The sequence below is a fragment of the Pseudophryne corroboree genome, unplaced genomic scaffold, assembly GCF_028390025.1.
Source record: "Pseudophryne corroboree isolate aPseCor3 unplaced genomic scaffold, aPseCor3.hap2 scaffold_518, whole genome shotgun sequence".
Lineage (NCBI taxonomy): Eukaryota > Metazoa > Chordata > Amphibia > Anura > Myobatrachidae > Pseudophryne > Pseudophryne corroboree.
Genome location: NW_026970121.1, coordinates 315728 through 338699, shown reverse-complemented (window position 1 = coordinate 338699; position 22972 = coordinate 315728). Strand labels below are relative to the sequence as shown.

The 22972-nt window shown below is 43.8% G+C and overlaps 22 non-coding genes and 2 pseudogenes across 22 annotated transcripts; all 24 read right to left on the bottom strand.

Moving 5' to 3' along the window:
- Window positions 1-7849: 7849 nt before the first annotated feature.
- Window positions 7850-8012, bottom strand: LOC135031582 (U1 spliceosomal RNA). The gene has a single exon (XR_010227266.1). It is a non-coding gene; the product is annotated as a U1 spliceosomal RNA (small nuclear RNA).
- A 152-nt stretch (window positions 8013-8164) lies between these two features.
- On the bottom strand, window positions 8165-8328 carry LOC135031556 (U1 spliceosomal RNA). Its single transcript, XR_010227242.1, has one exon. It is a non-coding gene; the product is annotated as a U1 spliceosomal RNA (small nuclear RNA).
- A 671-nt stretch (window positions 8329-8999) lies between these two features.
- LOC135031569 (U1 spliceosomal RNA) lies at window positions 9000-9162 on the bottom strand. The gene has a single exon (XR_010227255.1). It is a non-coding gene; the product is annotated as a U1 spliceosomal RNA (small nuclear RNA).
- Window positions 9163-9314: 152 nt separating this feature from the next.
- Window positions 9315-9478, bottom strand: LOC135031564 (U1 spliceosomal RNA). Its single transcript, XR_010227250.1, has one exon. It is a non-coding gene; the product is annotated as a U1 spliceosomal RNA (small nuclear RNA).
- A 671-nt stretch (window positions 9479-10149) lies between these two features.
- On the bottom strand, window positions 10150-10312 carry LOC135031573 (U1 spliceosomal RNA). Its single transcript, XR_010227259.1, has one exon. It is a non-coding gene; the product is annotated as a U1 spliceosomal RNA (small nuclear RNA).
- A 152-nt stretch (window positions 10313-10464) lies between these two features.
- On the bottom strand, window positions 10465-10628 carry LOC135031561 (U1 spliceosomal RNA). The gene has a single exon (XR_010227247.1). It is a non-coding gene; the product is annotated as a U1 spliceosomal RNA (small nuclear RNA).
- A 671-nt stretch (window positions 10629-11299) lies between these two features.
- LOC135031572 (U1 spliceosomal RNA) lies at window positions 11300-11462 on the bottom strand. The gene has a single exon (XR_010227258.1). It is a non-coding gene; the product is annotated as a U1 spliceosomal RNA (small nuclear RNA).
- Window positions 11463-11614: 152 nt separating this feature from the next.
- LOC135031555 (U1 spliceosomal RNA) lies at window positions 11615-11778 on the bottom strand. Its single transcript, XR_010227241.1, has one exon. It is a non-coding gene; the product is annotated as a U1 spliceosomal RNA (small nuclear RNA).
- A 671-nt stretch (window positions 11779-12449) lies between these two features.
- LOC135031577 (U1 spliceosomal RNA) lies at window positions 12450-12612 on the bottom strand. Its single transcript, XR_010227262.1, has one exon. It is a non-coding gene; the product is annotated as a U1 spliceosomal RNA (small nuclear RNA).
- Window positions 12613-12764: 152 nt separating this feature from the next.
- On the bottom strand, window positions 12765-12928 carry LOC135031565 (U1 spliceosomal RNA). The gene has a single exon (XR_010227251.1). It is a non-coding gene; the product is annotated as a U1 spliceosomal RNA (small nuclear RNA).
- A 671-nt stretch (window positions 12929-13599) lies between these two features.
- LOC135031568 (U1 spliceosomal RNA) lies at window positions 13600-13762 on the bottom strand. Its single transcript, XR_010227254.1, has one exon. It is a non-coding gene; the product is annotated as a U1 spliceosomal RNA (small nuclear RNA).
- Window positions 13763-13914: 152 nt separating this feature from the next.
- On the bottom strand, window positions 13915-14078 carry LOC135031560 (U1 spliceosomal RNA). Its single transcript, XR_010227246.1, has one exon. It is a non-coding gene; the product is annotated as a U1 spliceosomal RNA (small nuclear RNA).
- Window positions 14079-14749: 671 nt separating this feature from the next.
- On the bottom strand, window positions 14750-14912 carry LOC135031570 (U1 spliceosomal RNA). The gene has a single exon (XR_010227256.1). It is a non-coding gene; the product is annotated as a U1 spliceosomal RNA (small nuclear RNA).
- A 152-nt stretch (window positions 14913-15064) lies between these two features.
- On the bottom strand, window positions 15065-15228 carry LOC135031559 (U1 spliceosomal RNA). The gene has a single exon (XR_010227245.1). It is a non-coding gene; the product is annotated as a U1 spliceosomal RNA (small nuclear RNA).
- Window positions 15229-15920: 692 nt separating this feature from the next.
- LOC135031550 (U1 spliceosomal RNA) lies at window positions 15921-16062 on the bottom strand (annotated as a pseudogene).
- Window positions 16063-16214: 152 nt separating this feature from the next.
- LOC135031563 (U1 spliceosomal RNA) lies at window positions 16215-16378 on the bottom strand. Its single transcript, XR_010227249.1, has one exon. It is a non-coding gene; the product is annotated as a U1 spliceosomal RNA (small nuclear RNA).
- Window positions 16379-17050: 672 nt separating this feature from the next.
- LOC135031576 (U1 spliceosomal RNA) lies at window positions 17051-17213 on the bottom strand. The gene has a single exon (XR_010227261.1). It is a non-coding gene; the product is annotated as a U1 spliceosomal RNA (small nuclear RNA).
- Window positions 17214-17365: 152 nt separating this feature from the next.
- Window positions 17366-17529, bottom strand: LOC135031551 (U1 spliceosomal RNA). The gene has a single exon (XR_010227237.1). It is a non-coding gene; the product is annotated as a U1 spliceosomal RNA (small nuclear RNA).
- Window positions 17530-18200: 671 nt separating this feature from the next.
- Window positions 18201-18363, bottom strand: LOC135031567 (U1 spliceosomal RNA). Its single transcript, XR_010227253.1, has one exon. It is a non-coding gene; the product is annotated as a U1 spliceosomal RNA (small nuclear RNA).
- Window positions 18364-18515: 152 nt separating this feature from the next.
- On the bottom strand, window positions 18516-18679 carry LOC135031554 (U1 spliceosomal RNA). Its single transcript, XR_010227240.1, has one exon. It is a non-coding gene; the product is annotated as a U1 spliceosomal RNA (small nuclear RNA).
- Window positions 18680-19344: 665 nt separating this feature from the next.
- Window positions 19345-19507, bottom strand: LOC135031574 (U1 spliceosomal RNA). The gene has a single exon (XR_010227260.1). It is a non-coding gene; the product is annotated as a U1 spliceosomal RNA (small nuclear RNA).
- Window positions 19508-19659: 152 nt separating this feature from the next.
- Window positions 19660-19823, bottom strand: LOC135031553 (U1 spliceosomal RNA). The gene has a single exon (XR_010227239.1). It is a non-coding gene; the product is annotated as a U1 spliceosomal RNA (small nuclear RNA).
- A 692-nt stretch (window positions 19824-20515) lies between these two features.
- LOC135031578 (U1 spliceosomal RNA) lies at window positions 20516-20657 on the bottom strand (annotated as a pseudogene).
- A 152-nt stretch (window positions 20658-20809) lies between these two features.
- LOC135031566 (U1 spliceosomal RNA) lies at window positions 20810-20973 on the bottom strand. Its single transcript, XR_010227252.1, has one exon. It is a non-coding gene; the product is annotated as a U1 spliceosomal RNA (small nuclear RNA).
- Between the last annotated feature and the right edge of the window lie 1999 nt (window positions 20974-22972).

Sequence of the window (22972 nt, the reverse complement as noted above, 5' to 3'; positions counted from 1 at the left end):
CCTGTATTATATCAGTAGACATTGAAATGAGGATGCATCTTGCTGCCTTTCCAATGAAGCAAGTTTAATTTAGTAATAGGTGAAAAACCATCCCTACAAAGGTGTTAATCAGAGACTTGGCTTTGTGGACACTTTTCAGAGAACAAATTTGTTAGCATAAAAATAAAGCCAGAAAATGAAGAGCTGTTTAATCACTCAATTGTATTTTTTTGCCAGCATATTTTTTTTATCTGCAACCCACTGCTAAATTGTGCTTCCTAGCTGTTTTTTATAAAATCACTGAATCAAATCTAACTCTGATTACATCAGAGAAGGCCAGGTACCCTACACAATAAGAGGGGGTTTGAAATTTTGACTTGTCTACTTAAATATCACCAAAATCTGATCACAAGGTCAATTACATTCCTGGGTGGGATTGAACCACCAACCTTTTGTTAATAGCCTTACACACTAACCAATTGCGCCACAGAGACACTTTGCAAAAGTACATACTGACAAAGGCTAATAAGCATTCATCTAGAACGTTTCCTAGAAAAACTTTAAAAAGTCAATAATCTGGAGAGTTTTTTAAGATGTTTCTTCCATCAACCAACGAAGAAACACATTGGTACTTTCCCATGATGAGTGAGTGCTTCAGGATCTCTTGCACTTACATGTGCAGCAGAGTACTGCAATGGAAGCATGCTGGGCTCATAACCCAGAGGTAGGCAGATTGAAATTATCCTTTGCTATATGCATTTTTTTTTGTTAATTAAAGTAATCCAAAACTGGGATTGATATTTTTGCTCTTTTATTTTTACTTAAAGTACAATAACTTTTACCATTTTAATTTGTTTTAATAGTATATTGACAGTATTGTTTTCTTTCAAAAATCCACTTAATTTTCTTTACCCTATTATTAAAATGGTAATTGACAAAAACAAACTACATTGTCACCAGAAGAGCAATACAAAATGTACAAGTGATATATTAAAATCATCTTTCCAGCTTGAATTTCAATGATGCATTGGGGCAACGATTTTGTGAGAAACATCTTCACCCTTAAATAAAGATTTTCTTAATTCCTTACCTGTGTGCTAATTAGATATCACCTTGTTTTCACATTAAACAGACTTCCACATGAGAAAGCAGCAAGGATGCAGTGGCGTTAATGTTTCCTGGTGTCAACCTGTATTATTTCAGTAGACATTGAAATGAGGATGCATCTTGCTGCCTTTCCAATGAAGCAAGTTTAATTTAGTAATAGGTGAAAAACCATCCTTACAAAGGTGTTAATCAGAGACTTGGCTTTGTGGACACTTTTCAGAGAACAAATTTGTTAGCATAAAAATAAAGCCAGAAAATGAAGATCTGTTTAATCACTCAATTGGATTTTTCTGCCAGCATATTTTTTTTCTCTGCAAACCACTGCTAAATTGTGCTTCCTAGCTGTTTTTATAAAATCAATGAATCAAATCTAACTCTGATTACATCAGAGAAGGCCAGGTACCCTACACAATAAGATGGGGTTTGAAATTTTGACTTGTCTACTTAAATATCACCAAAATCTGATCACAAGGTCAATTACGTCCCTGGGTGGGATTGAACCACCAACCTTTTGGTTAATAGCCTTACACACTAACCAATTGCGCCACAGAGACACTTTGCAAAAGTACATACTGACAAAGGCTAATAAGCATTCATCTAGAACGTTTCCTAGAAAAACTTTAAAAAGTCAATAATCTGGAGAGTTTTTGTAAGATGTTTCTTCCATCAACCAATGAAGAAACACATTGGTACTTTCCCATGATGAGTGAGTGCTTCAGGATCTCTTGCACTTACATGTGCAGCAGAGTACTGCAATAGAAGCATGCTGGGCCCATAACCCAGAGGTAGGCAGATTGAAACTATCCTTTGCTATATGCATTTTTTTTGTTAATTAAAGTAATCCAAAACTGGGATTGATATTTTGGCTCTTTTATTTTTACTTAAAGTACAATAACTTTTACCATTTTAATTTGTTTTGATAGTATATTGACAGTATTGTTTTCTTTCAAAAATCCACTTAATTTTCTTTACCCTATTATTAAAATGGTAATTGACAAAAACAAACTACATTGTCACCAGAAGAGCAATACAAAATGTACAAGTGATATATTAAAATCATCTTTCCAGCTTGAATTTCAATGATGCATTGGGGCAACGATTTTGTGAGAAACATCTTCACCCTTAAATAAAGATTTTCTTAATTCCTTACCTGTGTGCTAATTAGATATCACCTTGTTTTCACATTAAACAGACTTCCACATGAGAAAGCAGCAAGGATGCAGTGGCGTTAATGTTTCCTGGTGTCAACCTGTATTATATCAGTAGACATTGAAATGAGGATGCATCTTGCTGCCTTTCCAATGAAGCAAGTTTAATTTAGTAATAGGTGAAAAACCATCCCTACAAAGGTGTTAATCAGAGACTTGGCTTTGTGGACACTTTTCAGAGAACAAATTTGTTAGCATAAAAATAAAGCCAGAAAATGAAGAGCTGTTTAATCACTCAATTGTATTTTTTTGCCAGCATATTTTTTTTATCTGCAACCCACTGCTAAATTGTGCTTCCTAGCTGTTTTTTATAAAATCACTGAATCAAATCTAACTCTGATTACATCAGAGAAGGCCAGGTACCCTACACAATAAGAGGGGGTTTGAAATTTTGACTTGTCTACTTAAATATCACCAAAATCTGATCACAAGGTCAATTACATTCCTGGGTGGGATTGAACCACCAACCTTTTGTTAATAGCCTTACACACTAACCAATTGCGCCACAGAGACACTTTGCAAAAGTACATACTGACAAAGGCTAATAAGCATTCATCTAGAACGTTTCCTAGAAAAACTTTAAAAAGTCAATAATCTGGAGAGTTTTTTAAGATGTTTCTTCCATCAACCAACGAAGAAACACATTGGTACTTTCCCATGATGAGTGAGTGCTTCAGGATCTCTTGCACTTACATGTGCAGCAGAGTACTGCAATGGAAGCATGCTGGGCTCATAACCCAGAGGTAGGCAGATTGAAATTATCCTTTGCTATATGCATTTTTTTTTGTTAATTAAAGTAATCCAAAACTGGGATTGATATTTTTGCTCTTTTATTTTTACTTAAAGTACAATAACTTTTACCATTTTAATTTGTTTTAATAGTATATTGACAGTATTGTTTTCTTTCAAAAATCCACTTAATTTTCTTTACCCTATTATTAAAATGGTAATTGACAAAAACAAACTACATTGTCACCAGAAGAGCAATACAAAATGTACAAGTGATATATTAAAATCATCTTTCCAGCTTGAATTTCAATGATGCATTGGGGCAACGATTTTGTGAGAAACATCTTCACCCTTAAATAAAGATTTTCTTAATTCCTTACCTGTGTGCTAATTAGATATCACCTTGTTTTCACATTAAACAGACTTCCACATGAGAAAGCAGCAAGGATGCAGTGGCGTTAATGTTTCCTGGTGTCAACCTGTATTATTTCAGTAGACATTGAAATGAGGATGCATCTTGCTGCCTTTCCAATGAAGCAAGTTTAATTTAGTAATAGGTGAAAAACCATCCCTACAAAGGTGTTAATCAGAGACTTGGCTTTGTGGACACTTTTCAGAGAACAAATTTGTTAGCATAAAAATAAACCAGAAAATGAAGAGCTGTTTAATCACTCAATTGGATTTTTTTGCCAGCATATTTTTTTTCTCTGCAACCCACTGCTAAATTGTGCTTCCTAGCTGTTTTTTATAAAACCACTGAATCAAATCTAACTCTGATAACATCAGAGAAGGCCAGGTACCCTACACAATAAGATGGGGTTTGAAATTTTGACTTGTCTACTTAAATATCACCAAAATCTGATCACAAGGTCAATTACGTCCCTGGGTGGGATTGAACCACCAACCTTTTGGTTAATAGCCTTACACACTAACCAATTGCGCCACAGAGACACTTTGCAAAAGTCCATACTGACAAAGGCTAATAAGCATTCATCTAGAACGTTTCCTAGAAAAACTTTAAAAAGTCAATAATCTGGAGAGTTTTTGTAAGATGTTTCTTCCATCAACCAATGAAGAAACACATTGGTACTTTCCCATGATGAGTGAGTGCTTCAGGATCTCTTGCACTTACATGTGCAGCAGAGTACTGCAATGGAAGCATGCTGGGCCCATAACCCAGAGGTAGGCAGATTGAAACTATCCTTTGCTATATGCATTTTTTTTTGTTAATTAAAGTAATCCAAAACTGGGATTGATATTTTTGCTCTTTTATTTTTACTTAAAGTACAATAACTTTTACCATTTTAATTTGTTTTAATAGTATATTGACAGTATTGTTTTCTTTCAAAAATCCACTTAATTTTCTTTACCCTATTATTAAAATGGTAATTGACAAAAACAAACTACATTGTCACCAGAAGAGCAATACAAAATGTACAAGTGATATATTAAAATCATCTTTCCAGCTTGAATTTCAATGATGCATTGGGGCAACGATTTTGTGAGAAACATCTTCACCCTTAAATAAAGATTTTCTTAATTCCTTACCTGTGTGCTAATTAGATATCACATTGTTTTCACATTAAACAAACTTCCACATGAGAAAGCAGCAAGGATGCAGTGGCGTTAATGTTTCCTGGTGTCAACCTGTATTATTTCAGTAGACATTGAAATGAGGATGCATCTTGCTGCCTTTCCAATGAAGCAAGTTTAATTTAGTAATAGGTGAAAAACCATCCCTACAAAGGTGTTAATCAGAGACATGGCTTTGTGGACACTTTTCAGAGAACAAATTTGTTAGCATAAAAATAAAGCCAGAAAATGAAGAGCTGTTTAATCACTCAATTGGATTTTTCTGCCAGCATATTTTTTTTATCTGCAACCCACTGCTAAATTGTGCTTCCTAGCTGTTTTTTATAAAATCACTGAATCAAATCTAACTCTGATTACATCAGAGAAGGCCAGGTACCCTACACAATAAGAGGGGGTTTGAAATTTTGACTTGTCTACTTAAATATCACCAAAATCTGATCACAAGGTCAATTACATTCCTGGGTGAGATTGAACCACCAACCTTTTGATTAATAGCCTTACACACTAACTAATTGCGCCACAGAGACACTTTGCAAAAGTACATACTGACAAAGGCTAATAAGCATTCATCTAGAACGTTTCCTAGAAAAACTTTAAAAAGTCAATAATCTGGAGAGTTTTTGTAAGATGTTTCTTCCATCAACCAACGAAGAAACACATTGGTACTTTCCCATGATGAGTGAGTGCTTCAGGATCTCTTGCACTTACATGTGCAGCAGAGTACTGCAATGGAAGCATGCTGGGCCCATAACCCAGAGGTAGGCAGATTGAAACTATCCTTTGCTATATGCATTTTTTTTTGTTAATTAAAGTAATCCAAAACTGGGATTGATATTTTTGCTCTTTTATTTTTACTTAAAGTACAATAACTTTTACCATTTTAATTTGTTTTAATAGTATATTGACAGTATTGTTTTCTTTCAAAAATCCACTTAATTTTCTTTACCCTATTATTAAAATGGTAATTGACAAAAACAAACTACATTGTCACCAGAAGAGCAATACAAAATGTACAAGTGATATATTAAAATCATCTTTCCAGCTTGAATTTCAATGATGCATTGGGGCAACGATTTTGTGAGAAACATCTTCACCCTTAAATAAAGATTTTCTTAATTCCTTACCTGTGTGCTAATTAGATATCACCTTGTTTTCACATTAAACAGACTTCCACATGAGAAAGCAGCAAGGATGCAGTGGCGTTAATGTTTCCTGGTGTCAACTTGTATTATTTCAGTAGACATTGAAATGAGGATGCATCTTGCTGCCTTTCCAATGAAGCAAGTTTAATTTAGTAATACGTGAAAAACCATCCCTACAAAGGTGTTAATCAGAGACTTGGCTTTGTGGACACTTTTCAGAGAACAAATTTGTTAGCATAAAAATAAAGCCAGAAATGAAGAGCTGTTTAATCACTCAATTGGATTTTTTTGCCAGCATATTTCTTTTTCTCTGCAACCCACTGCTAAATTGTGCTTCCTAGCTGTTTTTATAAAATCACTGAATCAAATCTAACTCTGATTACATCAGAGAAGGCTAGGTACCCTACACAATAAGAGGGGGTTTGAAATTTTGACTTGTCTACTTAAATATTACCAAAATCTGATCACAAGGTCAATTACGTCCCTGGGTAGGATTTAACCACCAACCTTTTGGTTAATAGCCGTACACACTAACCAATTGCGCCACAGAGACACTTTGCAAAAAGTACATACTGACAAAGGCTAATAAGCATTCATCTAGAACGTTTCCTAGAAAAACTTTAAAAAGTCAATAATCTGGAGAGTTTTTGTAAGATGTTTCTTCCATCAACCAACAAAGAAACACATTGGTACTTTCCCATGATGAGTGAGTGCTTCAGGATCTCTTGCACTTACATGTGCAGCAGAGTACTGCAATGGAAGCATGCTGGGCCCATAACCCAGAGGTAGGCAGATTGAAACTATCCTTTGCTATATGCATTTTTTTTGTTAATTAAAGTAATCCAAAACTGGGATGGATATTTTTGCTCTTTTATTTTTACTTAAAGTACAATAACTTTTACCATTTTAATTTGTTTTAATAGTATATTGACAGTATTGTTTTCTTTCAAAAATCCACTTAATTTTCTTTACCCTATTATTAAAATGGTAATTGACAAAAACAAACTACATTGTCACCAGAAGAGCAATACAAAATGTACAAGTGATATATTAAAATCATCTTTCCAGGTTGAATTTCAATGATGCATTGGGGCAACGATTTTGTGAGAAACATCTTCACCCTTAAATAAAGATTTTCTTAATTGCTTACCTGTGTGCTAATTAGATATCACCTTGTTTTCACATTAAACAGACTTCCACATGAGAAAGCAGCAAGGATGCAGTGCCGTTAATGTTTCCTGGTGTCAACCTGTATTATTTCAGTAGACATTGAAATGAGGATGCATCTTGCTGCCTTTCCAATGAAGCAAGTTTAATTTAGTAATAGGTGAAAAACCATCCTTACAAAGGTGTTAATCAGAGACTTGGCTTTGTGGACACTTTTCAGAGAACAAATTTGTTAGCATAAAAATAAAGCCAGAAAATGAAGAGCTGTTTATTCACTCAATTGGATTTTTCTGCCAGCATATTTTTTTTTTCTCTGCAACCTACTGCTAAATTGTGCTTCCTAGCTGTTTTTATAAAATCACTGAATCAAATCTAACTCTGATTACATCAGGGAAGGCCAGGTACCCACACCATAACAGGGGGTTTGAAATTTTGACTTGTCTACTTTAAGATCACCAAAATCTGATCACAAGGTAAATTACGTCCCTGGGTGGGATTGAACCACCAACCTTTTAGATAATAACCGAACACGCTAACTGATTGCGCCACAGAGACACTTTGCAAACTTACATTCTGACAAACGCTAATAAGCATTCATCTAGAACGTTTCCTAGAAAAACTTTAAAAAGTCAATAATCTGGAGAGTTTTTGTAAGATGTTTCTTCCATCAATCAACGAAGAACATTCATGCTGATTTCTTGCAGCAGCTGGGCACTGTAACAGCTCCAGAGCTGCTCTGTAAGGCAACTAAAAGGGTGTGGGCCCTGCAGCACTACCTGTAGTTCGCATTGTGCGTTGGAAGGCACAAAGTAAGCAGACGGGAGAAGTCAGGATAGTGCGCAAGGGCATAGAAGGGAGCGGCTCAAGAAAAGAGAAGTGGAAACTGACAGCAAACTAGGCTGGAGAGAGACCTGAGACAAAGAGATCTGAATTATACGAGAGCCGACCAGGGGAAACACAAATTATGCAGTCGAGTTTCCCACATTTGGGGAAATAGCTGGAGCAGCACACACAGAGTGCAATGGGTGAGCCTTGCCCTGGGAGAAGCACCTTCATGATCATAGTATCTCACCTGGCAGGTAAGTAGGAGTTGGGCAAGAGCTGAGGAGGGTCGCTGCTCGGGCACCCCCCTGTCAAGTGAAGGAGATCCAACTGAGGCAGCACAAGAGAACTCTCGAAAGAAGAACAAGGCTAGAGGAAGATCTGAGACACAGAAATCTGGCTTTTACCAGAGCTGACCAGAGGAAAGCACAAACACAGTCCCCCACTACCACAAATAATGCAGTCGAGTTTCCCACATTTGGGGAAATCACAGGGGTCAGCATACCCAGAATGCAATGAATGAACCTCACCCTGGGAGAACAATCTTCATGACCATGGTATCTCCTATGCAAAATAAGTATGATTTGGGATAGGGCTGGGGAGGGCCGCTGCTCAGGCACATCTCTGTCAAGTAAAGGAGATTCAACTGAGGCAGCACAAGGGAACTCTCATCTGGGGACAACAACTGCAGGGAGAACACATATTTTCAGATGAACATGGGAGGGCAGAAGGCTGCCTAATACTGAAGCACCCCCAAACAACAAACCAAATGCAACAACTAGTGCAAGCATTCCTGGGGGAAGGCCTGCAGCAGATGGATTTGCATATGGTGATGTCATCCAAGCAGTGGGTCAAAGTTGGCTTCAACCCTCGTCTGCATATGAAAAGAAAAAAGGGATGTGCAGGGCATGGCGGCCTTTTGCGGCGCTTGCATGACCCCTAATTCGCATTAAACACCTCCACCCTCCTTAGGTGTGGGGCTCATGTTGGCTATGCCCCAGCACCTGAAGCATTCAAGCTGATTTCTTGCAGCAGCTGGGCACTGTAACAGCTCCAGAGCTGCTCTGTAAGGCAAGTAAAAGGGTGTGGGCCCTGCAGCACTACCTGTAGTTCGCATTGTGCGTTGGAAGGCACAAAGTAAGCAGACGGGAGAAGTCAGGATAGTGCGCAAGGGCATAGAAGGGAGCGGCTCAAGAAAAGAGAAGTGGAAACAGACAGCAAACTAGGCTGGAGAGAGACCTGAGACAAAGAGATCTGAATTATACGAGAGCCGACCAGAGGAAACACAAATTATGCAGTCAAGTGTCCCACATTTGGGGAAATCGCAGGAGCAGCACACCCAGAGTGCAATGGGTGAGCCTTGCCCTGGGAGAAGCACCTTCCTGATCATAGTATCTCACCTGGCAGGTAAGTAGGAGTTGGGCTAGAGCTGGGGAGGGTCGCTGCTCGGGCACCCCCCTGTCAAGTGAAGGAGATCCAACTGAGGCAGCACAAGGGAACTCTCGAAAGAAGAACAAGGCTAGAGGAAGATCTGAGACAAAGAAATCTGACTTTTACCAGAGCTGACCAGAGGAAAGCACAAACACAGTCCCCCTCTACCACAAATAATGCAGTCGAGTTTCCCACATTTGGGGAAATCACAGGGGTCATCATACCCAGAATGCAATGAATGAACCTCACCCTGGGAGAACAATCTTCATGACCATGATATCTCCTATGCAAAATAAGTATGATTTGGGATAGGGCTGGGGAGGGCCGCTGCTCAGGCACATCTCTGTCAAGTAAAGGCGATTCAACTGAGGCAGCACAAGGGAACTCTCATCTGGGGACAACAACTGCAGGGAGAACACATATTTTCAGATGAACATGGGAGGGCAGAAGGCTGCCTAATACTGAAGCACCCCCAAACAACAAACCAAATGCAACAACTAGTGCAAGCATTCCTGGGGGAAGGCCTGCAGCAGATGGATTTGCATATGGTGATGTCATCCAAGCAGTGGGTCAAAGTTGGCTTCAACCCTCGTCTGCATATGAAAAGAAAAAAGGGATGTGCAGGGCATGGCGGCCTTTTGCGGCGCTTGCATGACCCCTAATTCGCATTAAACACCTCCACCCTCCTTAGGTGTGGGGCTCATGTTGGCTATGCCCCAGCACCTGAAGCATTCAAGCTGATTTCTTGCAGCAGCTGGGCACTGTAACAGCTCCAGAGCTGCTCTGTAAGGCAACTAAAAGGGTGTGGGCCCTGCAGCACTACCTGTAGTTCGCATTGTGCGTTGGAAGGCACAAAGTAAGCAGACAGGAGAAGTCAGGATAGTGCGCAAGGGCATAGAAGGGAGCGGCTCAAGAAAAGAGAAGTGGAAACAGACAGCAAACTAGGCTGGAGAGAGACCTGAGACAAAGAGATCTGAATTATACGAGAGCCGACCAGAGGAAACACAAATTATGCAGTCAAGTGTCCCACATTTGGGGAAATCGCAGGAGCAGCACACCCAGAGTGCAATGGGTGAGCCTTGCCCTGGGAGAAGCACCTTCCTGATCATAGTATCTCACCTGGCAGATAAGTAGGAGTTGGGCTAGAGCTGGGGAGGGTCGCTGCTCGGGCACCCCCCTGTCAAGTGAAGGAGATCCAACTGAGGCAGCACAAGGGAACTCTCGAAAGAAGAACAAGGCTAGAGGAAGATCTGAGACAAAGAAATCTGACTTTTACCAGAGTTGACCAGAAGAAAGCACAAACACAGTCCCCCACTACCACAAATAATGCAGTCGAGTTTCCCACATTTGGGGAAATCACAGGGGTCAGCATACCCAGAATGCAATGAATGAACCTCACCCTGGGAGAACAATCTTCATGACCATGGTATCTCCTATGCAAAATAAGTATGATTTGGGATAGGGCTGGGGAGGGCCGCTGCTCAGGCACATCTCTGTCAAGTAAAGGAGATTCAACTGAGGCAGCACAAGGGAACTCTCATCTGGGGACAACAACTGCAGGGAGAACACATATTTTCAGATGAACATGGGAGGGCAGAAGGCTGCCTAATACTGAAGCACCCCCAAACAACAAACCAAATGCAACAACTAGTGTAAGCATTCCTGGGGGAAGGCCTGCAGCAGATGGATTTGCATATGGTGATGTCATCCAAGCAATGGGTCAAAGTTGGCTTCAACCCTCGTCTGCATATGAAAAGAAAAAAGGGATGTGCAGGGCATGGCGTCCTTTTGTGGCGCTTGGATGACCCTTAATTCGCATTAAACATCTCCACCCTCCTTCGGTGTGGGGCTCATGTTGGCTATGCCCCAGCCCCTGAAGCATTCAAGATGATTTCTTGCAGCAGCTGGGCACTGTAACAGCTCCAGAGCTGTTCTTTAAAGCATGTAAAAGGGTGTGGGCCCTGCAGCACTACCTGTAGTATGCATTGTGCGTTGGAAGGCACAAAGTAAGCAGACGGGAGAGGTCAGGATAGTGCGCAAGGGCATAGAAGGGAGCGGCTCAAGAAAAGAGAAGTGGAAACAGACAGCAAACTAGGCTGGAGAAAGACCTGAGACAAAGAGATCTGAATTATACGAGAGCCGACCAGAGGAAACACAAATTATGCAGTCAAGTTTCCCACATTTGGGGAAATCGCAGTAGCAGCACACCCAGAGTGCAATGGGTGAGCCTTGCCCTGGGAGAAGCACCTTCCTGATCATAGTATCTCACCTGGCAGGTAAGTAGGAGTTGGGCTAGAGCTGGGGAGGGTCGCTGCTCGGGCACCCCCCTGTCAAGTGAAGGAGATCCAACTGAGGCAGCACAAGGGAACTCTCGAAAGAAGAACAAGGCTAGAGGAAGATCTGAGACAAAGAAATCTGACTTTTACCAGAGCTGAGCAGAGGAAAGCACAAACACAGTCCCCCACTACCACAAATAATGCAGTCGAGTTTCCCACATTTGGGGAAATCACAGGGGTCAGCATACCCAGAATGCAATGAATGAACCTCACCCTGGGAGAACAATCTTCATGACCATGGTATCTCCTATGCAAAATAAGTATGATTTGGGATAGGGCTGGGGAGGGCCGCTGCTCAGGCACATCTCTGTCAAGTAAAGGAGATTCAACTGAGGCAGCACAAGGGAACTCTCATCTGGGGACAACAACTGCAGGGAGAACACATATTTTCAGATGAACATGGGAGGGCAGAAGGCTGCCTAATACCGAAGCACCCCCAAACAACAAACCAAATGCAACAACTAGTGCAAGCATTCCTGGGGGAAGGCCTGCAGCAGATTGATTTGCATATGGTAATGCCATCCAAGCAGTGGGTCAAAGTTGGCTTCAACCCTCGTCTGCATATGAAAAGAGAAAAGGGGCGTGCAGGGCATGGCGGCCTTTTGCGGCGCTTGGGTGACCCTTAGTTCGCATTAAACACCTCCACCCTCCTTCGGTGTGGGGCTCATGTTGGCAATGCCCCAGCCCCTGAAGCATTCAAGCTGATTTCTTGCAGCAGCTGGGTACTGTAACAGCTCCAGAGCTGCTCTGTGAGGCAAGTAAAAGGGTGTGGGCCCTGCAGCACTACCTGTAGTTTGCATTGTGTGTTGGAAGGCACAAAGTAAGCAGACGGGAGAAGTCAGGATAGTGCGCAAGGGCATAGAAGGGAGCGGCTCAAGAAAAGAGAAGTGGAAACAGACAGCAAACTAGGCTGGAGAGAGACCTGAGACAAAGAGATCTGAATTATACGAGAGACGACCAGGGGAAACACAAATTATGCAGTCAAGTTTCCCACATTTGGGGAAATCACAGGGGCAGCACACCCAGAGTGCAATGGGTGAGCCTTGCCCTGGGAGAAGCACCTACATGATCATAGTATCTCACCTGGCAGGTAAGTAGGAGTTGGGCTAGAGCTGGGGAGGGTCGCTGCTCGGGTACCCCCCTGTCAAGTGAAGGAGATCCAACTGAGGCAGCACAAGGGAACTCTCGAAAGAGGAACAAGGCTAGAGGAAGATCTGAGACAAAGAAATCTGATTTTTACCAGAGTTGACCAGAAGAAAGCACAAACACAGTCCCCCACTACCACAAATAATGCAGTCGAGTTTCCCACATTTGGGGAAATCACAGGGGTCATCATACCCAGAATGCAATGAATGAACCTCACCCTGGGAGAACAATCTTCATGACCATGGTATCTCCTATGCAAAATAAGTATGATTTGGGATAGGGCTGGGGAGGGCCGCTGCTCAGGCACATCTCTGTCAAGTAAAGGAGATTCAACTGAGGCAGCACAAGGGAACTCTCATCTGGGGACAACAACTGCAGGGAGAACACATATTTTCAGATGAACATGGGAGGGCAGAAGGCTGCCTAATACTGAAGCACCCCCAAACAACAAACCAAATGCAACAACTAGTGCAAGCATTCCTGGGGGAAGGCCTGCAGCAGATGGATTTGCATATGGTGATGTCATCCAAGCAGTGGGTCAAAGTTGGCTTCAACCCTCGTCTGCATATGAAAAGAAAAAAGGGATGTGCAGGGCATGGCGGCCTTTTTCGGCGCTTGCATGACCCCTAATTCGCATTAAACACCTCCACCCTCCTTAGGTGTGGGGCTCATGTTGGCTATGCCCCAGCACCTGAAGCATTCAAGCTGATTTCTTGCAGCAGCTGGGCACTGTAACAGCTCCAGAGCTGCTCTGTAAGGCAACTAAAAGGGTGTGGGCCCTGCAGCACTACCTGTAGTTCGCATTGTGCGTTGGAAGGCACAAAGTAAGCAGACGGGAGAAGTCAGGATAGTGCGCAAGGGCATAGAAGGGAGCGGCTCAAGAAAAGAGAAGTGGAAACAGACAGCAAACTAGGCTGGAGAGAGACCTGAGACAAAGAGATCTGAATTATACGAGAGCCGACCAGAGGAAACACAAATTATGCAGTCAAGTGTCCCACATTTGGGGAAATCGCAGGAGCAGCACACCCAGAGTGCAATGGGTGAGCCTTGCCCTGGGAGAAGCACCTTCCTGATCATAGTATCTCACCTGGCAGGTAAGTAGGAGTTGGGCTAGAGCTGGGGAGGGTCGCTGCTCGGGCACCCCCCTGTCAAGTGAAGGAGATCCAACTGAGGCAGCACAAGGGAACTCTCGAAAGAAGAACAAGGCTAGAGGAAGATCTGAGACAAAGAAATCTGACTTTTACCAGAGTTGACCAGAAGAAAGCACAAACACAGTCCCCCACTACCACAAATAATGCAGTCGAGTTTCCCACATTTGGGGAAATCACAGGGGTCAGCATACCCAGAATGCAATGAATGAACCTCACCCTGGGAGAACAATCTTCATGACCATGGTATCTCCTATGCAAAATAAGTATGATTTGGGATAGGGCTGGGGAGGGCCGCTGCTCAGGCACAGCTCTGTCAAGTAAAGGAGATTCAACTGAGGAAGCACAAGGGAACTCTCATCTGGGGACAACAACTGCAGGGAGAACACATATTTTCAGATGAACATGGGAGGGCAGAAGGCTGCCTAATACTGAAGCACCCCCAAACAACAAACCAAATGCAACAACTAGTGTAAGCATTCCTGGGGGAAGGCCTGCAGCAGATGGATTTGCATATGGTGATGTCATCCAAGCAGTGGGTCAAAGTTGGCTTCAACCCTCGTCTGCATATGAAAACAAAAAAGGGATGTGCAGGGCATGGCGTCCTTTTGTGGCGCTTGGATGACCCTTAATTCGCATTAAACATCTCCACCCTCCTTCGGTGTGGGGCTCATGTTGGCTTTGCCCCAGCCCCTGAAGCATTCAAGATGATTTCTTGCAGCAGCTGGGCACTGTAACAGCTCCAGAGCTGTTCTGTAAAGCATGTAAAAGGGTGTGGGCCCTGCAGCACTACCTGTAGTATGCATTGTGCGTTGGAAGGCACAAAGTAAGCAGACGGGAGAGGTCAGGATAGTGCGCAAGGGCATAGAAGGGAGCGGCTCAAGAAAAGAGAAGTGGAAACAGACAGCAAACTAGGCTGGAGAAAGACCTGAGACAAAGAGATCTGAATTATACGAGAGCCGACCAGAGGAAACACAAATTATGCAGTCAAGTTTCCCACATTTGGGGAAATCACAGGAGCAGCACACCCAGAGTGCAATGGGTGAGCCTTGCCCTGGGAGAAGCACCTTCCTGATCATAGTATCTCACCTGGCAGGTAAGTAGGAGTTGGGCTAGAGCTGGGGTGGGTCGCTGCTCGGGCACCCCCCTGTCAAGTGAAGGAGATCCAACTGAGGCAGCACAAGGGAACTCTCGAAAGAAGAACAAGGCTAGAGGAAGATCTGAGACAAAGAAATCTGACTTTTACCAGAGCTGAGCAGAGGAAAGCCCAAACACAGTCCCCCACTACCACAAATAATGCAGTCGAGTTTCCCACATTTGGGGAAATCACAGGGGTCAGCATACTCAGAATGCAATGAATGAACCTCACCCTGGGAGAACAATCTTCATGACCATGGTATCTCCTATGCAAAATAAGTATGATTTGGGATAGGGCTGGGGAGGGCCGCTGCTCAGGCACATCTCTGTCAAGTAAAGGAGATTCAACTGAGGCAGCACAAGGGAACTCTCATCTGGGGACAACAACTGCAGGGAGAACACATATTTTCAGATGAACATGGGAGGGCAGAAGGCTGCCTAATACTGAAGCACCCCCAAACAACAAACCAAATGCAACTACTAGTACAAGCATTCCTGGGGGAAGGCCTGCAGCAGATGGATTTGCATATGGTGATGTCATCCAAGCAGTGGGTCAAAGTTGGCTTCAACCCTCATCTGCATATGAAAAGAGAAAAGGGGCGTGCAGGGCATGGCGGCCTTTTGCGGCGCTTGGATGACCCCTAGTTCGCATTAAACACCTCCACCCTCCTTCGGTGTGGGGCTCATGTTGGCTTTGCCCCAGCCCCTGAAGCATTCAAGATGATTTCTTGCAGCAGCTGGGCACTGTAACAGCTCCAGAGCTGTTCTGTAAAGCATGTAAAAGGGTGTGGGCCCTGCAGCACTACCTGTAGTATGCATTGTGCGTTGGAAGGCACAAAGTAAGCAGACGGGAGAGGTCAGGATAGTGCGCAAGGGCATAGAAGGGAGCGGCTCAAGAAAAGAGAAGTGGAAACAGACAGCAAACTAGGCTGAAGAGAGACCTGAGACAAAGAGATCTGAATTATATGAGAGCCGACCAGGGGAAACACAAATTATGCAGTCAAGTTTCCCACATTTGGGGAAATCAAAGGGGCAGCACACCCAGAGTGCAATGGGTGAGCCTTGCCCTGGGAGAAGCACCTACATCATCATAGTATCTCACCTGGCAGGTAAGTAGGAGTTGGGCTAGAGCTGGGGAGGGTCGCTGCTCGGGCACCCCCCTGTCAAGTGAAGGAGATCCAACTGAGGCAGCACAAGGGAACTCTCGAAAGAAGAACAAGGCTAGAGGAAGATCTGAGACAAAGAAATCTGACTTTTACCAGAGCTGACCAGAGGAAAGCACAAACACAGTCCCCCACTACCACAAATAATGCAGTCGAGTTTCCCACATTTGGGGAAATCACAGGGGTCATCATACCCAGAATGCAATGAATGAACCTCACCCTGGGAGAACAATCTTCATGACCATGATATCTCCTATGCAAAATAAGTATGATTTGGTATAGGGCTGGGGAGGGCCGCTGCTCAGGCACATCTCTGTCAAGTAAAGGCGATTCAACTGAGGCAGCACAAGGGAACTCTCATCTGGGGACAACAACTGCAGGGAGAACACATATTTTCAGATGAACATGGGAGGGCAGAAGGCTGCCTAATACTGAAGCACCCAAAAAACAACAAACCAAATGCAACAACTAGTGCAAGCATTCCTGGGGGAAGGCCTGCAGCAGATGGATTTGCATATGGTGATGTCATCCAAGCAGTGGGTCAAAGTTGGCTTCAACCCTCGTCTGCATATGAAAAGAAAAAAGGGATGTGCAGGGCATGGCGGCCTTTTGCGGCGCTTGCATGACCCCTAATTCGCATTAAACACCTCCACCCTCCTTCGGTGTGGGGCTCATGTTGGCTATGCCCCAGCACCTGAAGCATTCAAGCTGATTTCTTGCAGCAGCTGGGCACTGTAACAGCTCCAGAGCTGCTCTGTAAGGCAAGTAAAAGGGTGTGGGCCCTGCAGCACTACCTGTAGTTCGCATTGTGCGTTGGAAGGCACAAAGTAAGCAGACGGGAGAAGTCAGGATAGTGCGCAAGGGCATAGAAGGGAGCGGCTCAAGAAAAGAGAAGTGGAAACAGACAGCAAACTAGGCTGGAGAGAGACCTGAGACAAAGAGATCTGAATTATACGAGAGCCGACCAGAGGAAACACAAATTATGCAGTCAAGTGCCCCACATTTGGGGAAATCGCAGGAGCAGCACACCCAGAGTGCAATGGGTGAGCCTTGCCCTGGGAGAAGCACCTTCCTGATCATAATATCTCACCAGGCAGGTAAGTAGGAGTTGGGCTAGAGCTGGGGAGGGTCGCTGCTAGGGCACCCCCCTGTCAAGTGAAGGAGATCCAACTGAGGCAGCACAAGGGAACTCTCGAAAGAAGAACAAGGCTAGAGGAAGATCTGAGACAAAGAAATCTGACTTTTACCAGAGCTGAGCAGAGGAAAGCACAAACACAGTCCCCCACTACCACAAATAATGCAGTTGAGTTTCCCACATTTGGGGAAATCACAGGGGTCAGCATACCCAGAATGCAATGAATGAACCTCACCCTGGGAGAACAATCTTCATGACCATGGTATCTCCTATGCAAAATAAGTATGATTTGGGATAGGGCTGGGGAGGGCCGCTGCTCAGGCATATATCTGTCAAGTAAAGGAGATTCATCTGAGGCAGCACAAGGGAACTCTCATCTGGGGACAACAACTGCAGGGAGAACACATATTTTCAAATGAACATGGGAGGGCAGAAGGCTGCCTAATACTGAAGCACCCCCAAACAACAAACCAAATGCAACAACTAGTACAAGCATTCCTGGGGGAAGGTCTGCAGAAGACGGATTTGCATACAGTGATGTCATCCAAGCAGTGGGCCAAAGTTGGCTGGAACCCTCATCTGCATATGAAAAGAGAAAAGGGGTATGCAGGGCATGGCGGCCTTTTGCGGCGCTTGGATGACCCTCAGTTCGCATTAAACACCCCCACCCTCCTTCGGTGTGGGGCTCATGTTGGCAATGCCCCAGCCCCTGAAGCATTCCAGCTGATTTCTTGCAGCAGCTGGGCACTGTAACAGCTCCAGAGCTGCTCTGTAAGGCAACTAAAAGGGTGTGGGCCCTGCAGCACTACCTGTAGTTCGCATTGTGCGTTGGAAGGCACAAAGTAAGCAGACGGGAGAAGTCAGGATAGTGCGCAAGGGCATAGAAGGGAGCGGCTCAAGAAAAGAGAAGTGGAAACAGACAGCAAACTAGGCTGGAGAGAGACCTGAGACAAAGAGATCTGAATTATACGAGAGCCGACCAGAGGAAACACAAATTATGCAGTCAAGTGTCCCACATTTGGGGAAATCGCAGGAGCAGCACACCCAGAGTGCAATGGGTGAGCCTTGCCCTGGGAGAAGCACCTTCCTGATCATAGTATCTCACCTGGCAGGTAAGTAGGAGTTGGGCTAGAGCTGGGGAGGGTCGCTGCTCGGGCACCCCCCTGTCAAGTGAAGGAGATCCAACTGAGGCAGCACAAGGGAACTCTCGAAAGAAGAACAAGGCTAGAGGAAGATCTGAGACAAAGAAATCTGACTTTTACCAGAGCTGACCAGAGGAAAGCACAAACACAGTCCCCCACTACCACAAATAATGCAGTCGAGTTTCCCACATTTGGGGAAATCACAGGGGTCAGCATACCCAGAATGCAATGAATGAACCTCACCCTGGGAGAACAATCTTCATGACCATGGTATCTCCTATGCAAAATAAGTATGATTTGGGATAGGGCTGGGGAGGGCCGCTGCTCAGGCATATCTCTGTCAAGTAAAGGAGATTCAACTGAGGCAGCACAAGGGAACTCTCATCTGGGGACAACAACTGCAGGGAGAACACATATTTTCAAATGAACATGGGAGGGCAGAAGGCTGCCTAATACTGAAGCACCCCCAAACAACAAACCAAATGCAACAACTAGTACAAGCATTCCTGGGGGAAGGTCTGCAGAAGACGGATTTGCATACAGTGATGTCATCCAAGCAGTGGGCCAAAGTTGGCTGGAACCCTCATCTGCATATGAAAAGAGAAAAGGGGTATGCAGGGCATGGCGGCCTTTTGCGGCGCTTGGATGACCCTTAGTTCGCATTAAACACCCCCACCATCCTTCGGTGTGGGGCTCATATTGGCAATGCCCCAGCATTCAAGCTGATTTCTTGCAGCAGCTTGGCACTGTAACAGCTCCAGAGCTGCTCTGTAAGGCAAGTAAAAGGTTGTGGGCCCTGCAGCACTACCTGTAGTTTGCATTGTGCATTGGAAGGCACAAAGTAAGCAGACAGGAGTAGAAGTCAGGATAGTGCACAAGGGTATAGAAGGGAGGGGCTAAAAAAAAAAGAAGTGGAAACAGACAGCAAACTAGGCTGGAGAGAGACCTGAGACAAAGAGATCTGAATTATATGAAAGCCGACCAGTGGAAACACAAATTATGCAGTCAAGTTTCCCACATTTGGGGAAATCACAGGAGCAGCACACCCAGAGTGCAATGGATGAGCCTTGCCCTGGGAGAAGCACCTTCATGATCATAGTATCTCACCTGGCAGGTAAGTAGGAGTTGGGCTAGAGCTGGGGAGGGTCGCTGCTCGGGCACCCCCCTGTCAAGTGAAGGAGATCCAACTGAGGCAGCACAAGGGAACTCTCGAAAGAAGAACAAGGCTAGAGGAAGATCTGAGACAAAGAAATCTGACTTTTACCAGAGCTGACCAGAGGAAAGCACAAACACAGTCCCCCACTACCACAAATAATGCAGTCGAGTTTCCCACATTTGGGGAAATCACAGGGGTCAGCATACCCAGAATGCAATGAATGAACCTCACCCTGGGAGAACAATCTTCATGACCATGGTATCTCCTATGCAAAATAAGTATGATTTGGGATAGGGCTGGGGAGGGCCGCTGCTCAGGCACATCTCTGTCAAGTAAAGGAGATTCAACTGAGGCAGCACAAGGGAACTCTCATCTGGGGACAACAACTGCAGGGAGAACACATATTTTCAGATGAACATGGGAGGGCAGAAGGCTGCCTAATACTGAAGCACCCCCAAACAACAAACCAAATGCAACAACTAGTGCAAGCATTCCTGGGGGAAGGCCTGCAGCAGATGGATTTGCATATGGTGATGTCATCCAAGCAGTGGGTCAAAGTTGGCTTCAACCCTCGTCTGCATATGAAAAGAGAAAAGGGGCATGCAGGGCATGGCGGCCTTTTGCGGCGCTTGGATGACCCCTAGTTCGCATTAAACACCTCCACCCTCCTTCGGTGTGGGGCTCATGTTGGCTATGCCCCAGCCCCTGAAGCATTCAAGCTGATTTCTTGCAGCAGCTGGGCACTGTAACAGCTCCAGAGCTGCTCTGTAAGGCAAGTAAAAGGGTGTGGGCCCTGCAGCACTACCTGTAGTTCGCATTGTGCGTTGGAAGGCACAAAGTAAGCAGATGGGAGAAGTCAGGCTAGTGTGCAAGGGCATAGAAGGGAGCGGCTCAAGAAAAGAGAAGTGGAAACAGACAGCAAACTAGGCTGAAGAGAGACCTGAGACAAAGAGATCTGAATTATATGAGAGCCGACCAGGGGAAACACAAATTATGCAGTCAAGTGTCCCACATTTGGGGAAATCAAAGGGGCAGCACACCCAGAGTGCAATGGGTGAGCCTTGCCCTGGGAGAAGCACCTTCCTGATCATAGTATCTCACCTGGCAGGTAAGTAGGAGTTGGGCTAGAGCTGGGGAGGGTCGCTGCTCGGGCACCCCCCTGTCAAGTGAAGGAGATCCAACTGAGGCAGCACAAGGGAACTCTCGAAAGAAGAACAAGGCTAGAGGAAGATCTGAGACAAAGAAATCTGACTTTTACCAGAGCTGACCAGAGGAAAGCACAAACACAGTCCCCCACTACCACAAATAATGCAGTCGAGTTTCCCATATTTGGGGAAATCACAGGGGTCATCATACCCAGAATGCAATGAATGAACCTCACCCTGGGAGAACAATCTTCATGACCATGATATCTCCTATGCAAAATAAGTATGATTTGGGATAGGGCTGGGGAGGGCCGCTGCTCAGGCACATCTCTGTCAAGTAAAGGCGATTCAACTGAGGCAGCACAAGGGAACTCTCATCTGGGGACAACAACTGCAGGGAGAACACATATTTTCAAATGAACATGGGAGGGCAGAAGGCTGCCTAATACTGAAGCACCCCCAAACAACAAACCAAATGCAACAACTAGTACAAGCATTCCTGGGGGAAGGTCTGCAGAAGACGGATTTGCATACAGTGATGCTGGGCCCATAACCCAGAGGTAGGCAGATTGAAACTATCCTCTGCTATATGCATTTTTTTTGTGTTAATTAAAGTAATCCAAAACTGGGATTGATATTTTGTCTCTTTTATTTTTACTTAAAGTACAATAACTTTTACCATTTTAATTTGTTTTAATAGTATATTGACAGTATTGTTTTCTTTCAAAAATCCACTTCATTTTCTTTACCCTATTATTAAAATGGTAATTGACAAAAACAAACTACATTGTCACCAGAAGAGCAATACAAAATGTACAAGTGATATATTAAAATCATCTTTCCAGCTTGAATTTCAATGATGCATTGGGGCAACGATTTTGTGAGAAACATCTTCACCCTTAAATAAAGATTTTCTTAATTCCTTACCTGTGTGCTAATTAGATATCACCTTGTTTTCACATTAAACAGACTTCCACATGAGAAAGCAGCAAGGATGCAGTGGCGTTAATGTTTCCTGGTGTCAACCTGTATTATTTCAGTAGACATTGAAATGAGGATGCATCTTGCTGCCTTTCCAATGAAGCAAGTTTAATTTAGTAATAGGTGAAAAACCATCCTTACAAAGGTGTTAATCAGAGACTTGGCTTTGTGGACACTTTTCAGAGAACAAATTTGTTAGCATAAAAATAAAGCCAGAAAATAAAGAGCTGTTTAATCACTCAATTGGATTTTTCTGCCAGCATATTTTTTTTCTCTGCAACCCACTGCTAAATTGTGCTTCCTAGCTGTTTTTATAAAATCACTGAATCAAATCTAACTCTGATTACATCAGAGAAGGCCAGGTACCCTACACCATAAAAGGGGGTATGAAATTTTGACTGTCTACTTAAAGATCACCAAAATCTGATAACAAGGTCAATTAGGTCCCTGGGTGGGATTGAACCACCAACCTTTTGGTTAATAGCCGTACATACTAACTGATTGCGCCACAGAGACACTTTGCAAAAGTCCATACTGACAAAGGCTAATAAGCATTCATCTAAAACGTTTCCTAGAAAAACTTTAAAAAGTCAATAATCTGGAAAGTTTTTGTAAGATGTTTCTTCCATCAACCAACGAAGAAACACATTGGTACTTTCCCATGATGAGTGAGTGCTTCAGGATCTCTTGAACTTACATGTGCAGCAGAGTACTGCAATGGAAGCATGCTGGGCCCATAACCCAGAGGTAGGCAGATTGAAACTATCCTCTGCTATATGCATTTTTTTGTTTGTTAATTAAAGTAATCCAAAACTGGGATTGATATTTTGGCTCTTTTATTTTTACTTAAAGTACAATAACTTTTACCATTTTAATTTGTTTTAATAGTATATTGACAGTATTGTTTTCTTTCAAAAATCCACTTCATTTTCTTTACCCTATTATTAAAATGGTAATTGACAAAAACAAACTACATTGTCACCAGAAGAGCAATACAAAATGTACAAGTGATATATTAAAATCATCTTTCCAGCTTGAATTTCAATGATGCATTGGGTCAACAATTTTGTGAGAAACATCTTCACCCTTAAATAAAGATTTTCTTAATTCCTTACCTGTGTGCTAATTAGATATCACCTTGTTTTCACATTAAACAGACTTCCACATGAGAAAGCAGCAAGGATGCAGTGGCGTTAATGTTTCCTGGTGTCAACCTGTATTATTTCAGTAGACATTGAAATGAGGATACATCTTGCTGCCTTTCCAATGAAGCAAGTTTAATTTAGTAATAGGTGAAAAACCATC